The sequence below is a fragment of the Pan paniscus genome, chromosome 7 (genome assembly GCF_029289425.2).
Source record: "Pan paniscus chromosome 7, NHGRI_mPanPan1-v2.0_pri, whole genome shotgun sequence".
Lineage (NCBI taxonomy): Eukaryota > Metazoa > Chordata > Mammalia > Primates > Hominidae > Pan > Pan paniscus.
In genome coordinates, this window is record NC_073256.2 from 159,640,000 (window position 1) to 159,647,802 (window position 7,803).

Below are 7,803 nucleotides of genomic sequence, written 5' to 3' on the forward strand. Positions count from 1 at the left end.
CCCCTCACCCACCTTCCTGCCTGTCCATTTCCTGGGGGAAGAGCAGAGGTCCTGGGGGAATGGGGAGGCAGGACTGGATGCCCGGGATGACCCTGAGCCCTGCCTATGAGGATGGCTCTGCCCTTCCCCCCTGCCCCTCCAGGCCTCAGCCGTCCTTCTGGCTCCCGGCCTCCCAGCCTCCTTCACCCCGAGGGCCCGCTGCCCAGGACAACCCATGGGCTGCTGTGTGTTTGCTCCAGCCCACTGTGGATGGGTGCCAGCCCAGAGCTGAGAGTCACATGCCAGCTGGGAACAGCAGGAGGTGAGGAAGAGACGGAGGGGAAAGGTGGGGTCAGGGGTCCACTGGGGCCAGCCACTCTGCCCCAGTGTCCTGCTAGCCCGAGGGCCATGTGGGAGCCCCAGAAAGAAACCGCCGCTGTGTCCCGCCTTGGGTCTCAGGTCTGCAAAGCAGAGTGCCTGCAGGGTAACAGTAACGCAGCCCACAAGAGTAGCAGAGACGGGCAGTGAGCTCCACGGCCGTGACTGAGTGAGGCTAGACACCGGGTGGGCTGCAGGCCCTCATCCCTAATGCTCAGTGGCCCTGCAAGGTAGCACGCATGTCCCATTTCACAGATGAGGAAACTGAGGCTCAGAGAGGGGAAGCCCCATGCAGAGGCCCCACGGTGAGGAGGCCTCTGCTGCACAGCACCCTCTGCTGCCCAGCTCTGCCTCCAGCCCACTTGCCAGATTCTGCCCTCAGCGGTGGTCCTCAGGGCAATCTCCATCTGCCTGGAGCTCGGGGAGGCTGGGTCTGGGTCCCAGGGGAGAGATCTTGATGGAGAAGCCTCTAGAGAGCCACAGGAGACCTCGGGGAGCCTCTCACACCCCGAGGGCAGGGTCAGGCCCGGGTGGCCTCCAGGTTAGGCCAGGGAGGGAGGGCCCCCAGATTCCGACCTGGAACCAGGGAACCAGGCCCTCTCGGGCTTCTGATCCTCTCAGCACGGAGGGGCATCTACGTTATCTCCCAGGCTTCTGAGTGAAAGGCGCCACTATGGTCATGCCCCAAAGGCAGCAGGCACTGAACTGTCCTGGGCCACCAAAAGGCAAACAGACCCTCGCACAGCGCCCCAGCCGGCAGGCAGTGCAGCCCACCAGGCCTCAGGGTCACCAGACCCAAGCTAAAAACCTGGCCTGCCACCTGCTAGCTGTGCAACCTCAGGCTGAATACTGTACCTCCTGGCCAGCAGTTTCCCTGGCAGTACCACAGAAGATTCTGTGAAATGAAGGACTGAGGACAGAATCTGTGTAAAGTACTCACTCCCTGCTGGCATACAGCAAGCACTCAATAAATGGCAGCTCTGAGTATGGTGCATTGTCACGTCCCGTAAATGCCTGGTGTGTGAACGCTGCACTCCTGTGCCTCAGCCCCAGGTGGAGTGGTCAGTGAGAGAGAGATCCTGCCTCACTCCAGAGTGCCTGGCTTCTGAGCGAATCCTCTCATCTCTGCACCTCGGTTTTCTCATCTGAGAAATGGGGACCTCACAGCACCTTCTTTGTGGCACTGTGGCGAGGAGTCAGTGAGAGAATGCCCATTAAAGCACCTACTAAGTGCTTGGCAGACAGAAGATAACACGGAGGAACCGCAGTTGTCCCCACCCTTCTGGGATAGCCAGCGCAAGTCTGCCACATGCAAGTATGTGCACACACACGCAGGCACATAACACAAAGGCCACGCCAGGAAGCACGCAAAGGTCCCGCCACACACTTCCCAAATGGAAATCAATGGCTTTGAGGCTGATATCTCACAGCTTTCAGAAAACATTAAAACCCTGACCTGCTATGCTCCTCCACTTAGCCCCTTAAATGTTTTGTGCTTATGAAAAATACTTGATTGATCGTTGCCTGGATACTGTAATTTTCTATTTACTGAGGCCCAGCCTTGTGGCTCCAGGAGCCAGGAGCCCTCAGACAGGGATTTGCTCCCTGGGGCCCTCACTCACTCATTCACAAACTCATTGACTCATTTATTCATCCACTCACTCACTCACTCATCCACTCATCCACTCACTCACTCATCCACTCACTCATCCACTCATCCACTCACTCACTCATTCACTCACTCATTCACTCACTCACTCATTCACTCACTCACTCACTCATTCACTCACTCATCCACTCATTCACTCACTCATCCACTCACTCATTCACTCACTCACTCATCCACTCATTCACTCACTCATCCACTCACTCATTCACTCACTCATCCACTCATCCACTCACTCATCCACTCACTCATCCACTCATCCACTCAGTCACTCATTCACTCACTCACTGATTCACTCACTCACTCATCCACTCATCCACTCACTCACTCATTCACTCACTCACTGATTCACTCACTCACTCATCCACTCACTCATCCACTCATCCACTCACTCACTCACTGATTCACTCACTTACTCCTTCACTCACTCATCCACTCCTTCACTCACTCATCCACTCATTCACTCACTCATCCACTCATTCACTCACTCATCCACTCATTCACTCACTCACTCATCCACTCATCCACTCACTCACTCATCCACTCACTCATTCACTCACTCACTCATCCGCTCATTCACTCACTCATCCACTCATTCACTCACTCATCCACTCATTCACTCACTCACTCACTCATTCACTCACTCACTCATCCACTAATTCACTCACTCACTCATCCACTAATTCACTCACTCACTCACTCATCCACTCACTCACTCATCCACTAATTCACTCACTCACTCATTCACTCACTCACTCATCCACTAATTCACTCACTCACTCACTCATCCACTCACTCACTCATTCACTCACTCACTCACTCATCCACTAATTCACTCACTCACTCACTCATCCACTCACTCATTCACTCACTCATTCACTCACGCAGCCACTCATTCACTCACTCATTCATCCACTCACTCATCCACTCACTCATCCACTCACTCATTCACTTACTCATCCACTCACTCACTCATTCACTCATCCACTCATTCACTCACTCACCCACTCACTCACTCATTCACTCACTCATTCACTCACTCTCTCATTCACTCATTCACTCACTCACTCAGCCACTCACTCATTCACTCGTTCACTCACTCACTCATTCACTCACTCACTCATTCACTCATTCACTCACTCACTCATACTCATTCACTCATTCATCCACTCATTCACTCACTCGTTCACTCATTCACTCATTCACTCACTCATTCACTCATCCACTCACTCATTCACTCATCCACTCACTCATTCACTCACTCACTCAAGTATTCACTCATTCACTCGTTCACTCACTCACTCATACTCATTCACTCATTCATCCACTCATTCATCCACTCACTGACTCATTCACTCATTCACTCACTCATTCACTCAGTCACTCACTCACTCATACTCACTCAGCCACTCATTCACTCACTCATTCACTCATTCACTCACTCGTTCACTCATTCACTCATTCACTCACTCATCCATTCACTCATTCACTCACTCACTCAAGTATTCACTCATTCACTCGTTCACTCACTCATACTCATTCACTCATTCACTCACTCATTCACTCATTCGCTCATTCACTCACTCATTCACTAACTCATCCACTCACTCATTCACTCACTCACTCATTTATCCACTCACTCACTCACTCATTCACTCATTCACTCACTCATTCACTCACTCACTCATTCAGTCACTCACTCATTCCCTCACTCACTCACTCACTCGTTCACTCATTCACTCATTCACTCATCCATTCACTCATTCACTCACTCACTCAAGTATTCACTCACTCGTTCACTAACTCACTCATACTCATTCACTCATTCACTCACTCACTCATTCACTCATTCACTCACTCATTCACTAACTCATCCACTCATTCACTCACTCACTCATTTATCCACTCATTCACTCACTCATTCACTCATTCACTCACTCATTCACTCACTCATTCACTCACTCACTCATTCACTCACTCACTCATTCAGTCACTCACTCACTCATTCCCTCACTCACTCATTCACTCATTCTTTCACTCATTCGCTCTCACTCACTCATTCACTCACTCATTCCATCCTTTCCTGCAGAGAGATCACATCCCCAGGAGTTCACAGACAAGTCAACAGCTACCAAAGACCAATGTGGAAGGTGCTTCTGCAGGTGCAGGGGCTTGGGTCCTGGGATCCAGAGTGGGGAGATCATGGATAAGGAGAGAGGAGGTGCCCAAAACCCAGATCCCAAGGGCTCACCTCGCTTCTACAAGGTCCCACCAGCTCATTTCTGCAACACCCACATCTGAGAAACCTGGACAATGCCACGTCCTGGCCACCCAGGGCACCAGCCCTGTCTTGTAGCCTGGCTGCCAAGGGAGCCCAGGCAGGGCTTTCTGAAGAAACTGCTCGGGGCCATTTCATCCTCTGAGAGCTATCAGTGCAGTCCTGGGGGATGCACCACCACCAAAGCATCCTCCTCATCCTGGTGTGCAGGGTCTCTGTCCCCATTACGCTGAGCCCGGCCCAGATCCTTCATCTACAGCAAGAGGCCTCCTCACCAAGCAATGGGGCCTGGAGAGGCTTCTGGAAACACCGGCACAGGCCGGGGCGGGGTGGTGGGAAAAGGGGAGGCTCCAATACAGAGACCAGAGCTGGGACCCGGAATGGCTCCATCGAGTGCGGCAGGCGGGCTTTGCCCTAATGCCTGTCATGACTGAGGATGCCCCAAGCCTGACTACGGACCCTGGCCACACACTGACCTCTGACCCTGATCACATATGGAGCCCTGACCCTCATCATATGCTGACCTCTGACCCTCACCACAGGCTGGGCCCTGCCCCTGATGCCAGACAAGCCTTCACATTAGTTGTGAATTGGGTCCTGGGACCTGCAGATGAGTGAGGCTGGCTGGGTGCGGTCCCTCCTCACCGTGGAGACTCACAGCACTTGCCAGGGCCTACTTGGTGCAGCCACTGCTCCCTTGTCAAAGGAGGTCCCTGTCTTGATTGCTTCCAGGCTCCTGTGAGGGCCAGGCAGGAGGTGGACTTCCAAGATCCTGGCAGAGCTGAGCCCAAGCTGGGTTGTGGCTGTCAGAGCCAGGGAGGGGTGCTCTGGGGGCTGGGCCTCTTGGAGCTCCCAGGCTGGCATGGCCTCACCCGCCACTCTGAATGGGATGTGTCCAGACCAGGTGCCTGTGGTTTCATTCACCACAGTCTTGGTGGGTCTGGGCAGAGCAGTCAGGATGCTGATGAGGCTGAGCCCGCGGGGAGTGGGGCAGAGGGCGGGGCTGCGTAGCCCTGATTGATCCCTAGCAGAGGAGTGAAGGCGGGGCCAGCAAACCCCTTCCCCACCTGAGCCTGCAGGCTGGGAGATGCTCCCACTCCAGCAACAGAGCCAAGGGAGGTGTGGCTGCAGGCCTGTTCGCCTCCCTTCAGCCTACATCCAAACTGCCAGGAGTTCCCCTGCTTGGCCCCAAGGCCCACTGTGCCCCTCCAACCTCTCCCTGCTGTCAGCCCCCAATGGTTGCCCTGCCTCCCCCCTCCCCCCAGACCCTCCTCACCCATGCAGATGTGGACACGGCTTGCCCTCACTCCCACCCTCCACGGCTTCGCCTGCCCTTGGAATACTCCACGCTCTGAATCTCCAGCGAGACCCCAGGGCTCTCCTGGTCTGGCTTCTGCTGCTGCCTAACCACCTTCTCTGCTCCTTGGCCCTGGCCCTGCTGGGACCTCTCCACTCACACAGCATCAGGGCTGCAGTGCTCCCTGCCCCTGGCTCAGCCACCTCCCCTGCCTCTCCTAACCCTCTCCTCCCTCCCCTAACCCTCCCCTGCCAGGTGCTCACATTCAGGCTGTACCTTAACTGTCCATTTCCATCTGTCTCTCCTGCTGGGAGGTCGGGCACTCCTGGGCCCTCTGCAGTCCCGCTGCTGGCTCCTCCCCTCTGCCTTCTGACCACAGGGCATGGGTGCAGCTGGGCCGCCACACCTCAGAGCAGCTCCATACCTCCTTGCAAGTGACTACAGGCAAACCATGTGCTGCCTAGGCCCATCTCCTCTGCAGTCTGGGACAGTGGTACCAGTGATGCCTGCCCCATGGCCCGTGATGAGGCCAACACAGGTAACGTGTGCAAACCACAACGTGTCACTCAGATGTACTGGCTTCCTATGGCTGCTACAACCAAGTACCATATGCAGGCGGTGCTCTAAACAACAGCCATGTGTTCTCTCATAGCCCGGGAGGTGAAGTCTGGGATGGAGGAGTTGGCAGGGCCGTGCATGCCAGGGTGGGTCCTTCCTTGCCCTGTCCAGCTTCTGGTGGTGCCAGGTGTTTCTGGGCTGGTGGCTGCATCACCTCATTCCTGCTCCCTCTCCACTTGGCCTTCTCCTCTGGGTGCTTCTGTGTCCTCTCGTCCTCTCAGGACACCAGCTGTCAGATTTAGGGCCCACTATAACCCGTTAAGACCTTATCTTAACTCATTACATCTGCAAAGACCCTGTTCCCAAATAAGGCCATGTTCACAGGTGCTGGGGTGGAGACCCTGATTTAGAGGGACTAAGTCAGCTCTGTACAGGGGTCATCACCATCTCCACAGTAACTATTACTATTACCAGGGCTGGTTTCCGGCTGGCTTGGGGCTGCACCAGTGTGGGCGAGAGGGGTGGGCACTGCTCAGATTGTGGCCGGGCACACGCATGGGCTTGTGCATACATGCAGCCTGCGTCACAGAGGCGACACTGGCAGCAGGCGGGGGTCCTCTCTGCAGCCCGGCTCCTGCAATCGAGCTACGATTGGCGCCTCCCGCCCACCTCTCAGCCCACGCTGTCCTGCTTGCGTCTGCCCCTATTGCTTGTTCTTCCGTGGATCCTCTCCCAGAGAACCTTTGCTACGAGGACTCAGAGCTGGGAGGGGGACCCTGGTGGCCCCCAGAGACAGGATTCTGTGCAGACCCCACACTCAGAGCCCCCTCAGGCAACCCACTCTGCTCAGCCCCACTCCTCTGGCTAAAGAGCACTGGCTCTGGAGTCCTGGGGGGCTGGAGGAATGGGGTCACTGCCCCAAGCCCAGGCTTAATAGAGGCAGAAGACTGGGCTCCCCAGGGCAGGACCTCCAGACAGAGCCTGGCAAGACCACAGCAGTTCCCGGCATAAGGAAGCAGCAGGGGTCAAGAAGGGCTCCCCATGGCAGGGCCCTTCCTAGGGCTCAAAGGCCCCTTCCCTTCCTGTGGGCCCTGCCCCACCTCACCTGCTCCCTGGGCAAGCTGCTGAGCCTCATCTGGAAAATGGACACAATAACAAGTCCCCCACCGCACCCACAACCCCAGTGACAGCCAGGCCCCCCACTGCACCCACACAGCAGTGACAGCCAGGCCCCCCACTGCACCCACACAGCAGTGACAGCCAGGCCCCCCACTGCACCCACACAGCAGTGACAGCCAGGCCTCCCACTGCACCCACACAGCAGTGACAGCCAGGAACCCCACTGCACCCACAGAGCAGTGACAGCCAGGAACCCCACTGCACCCACACAATAGTGACAGCCAGAACCCCCACTGCACCCACACCCCAGTGACAGCCAGGACCTCCACTGTGCCCACACCCCAGTGACAGTGAGGACCTCCACTGCATCCACAACCCTAGTGACAGCCAGGCCCTACATCCTGCCCACAATCACAGTGACAGCCAGGACCTCCACTGCACCCACACCCCAATGACAGCCAGGACCCCCACTGCACCCACACAACAGTGACAGCCAGGGCCCCCTTCCTGCCCACAACTCCAGTGATA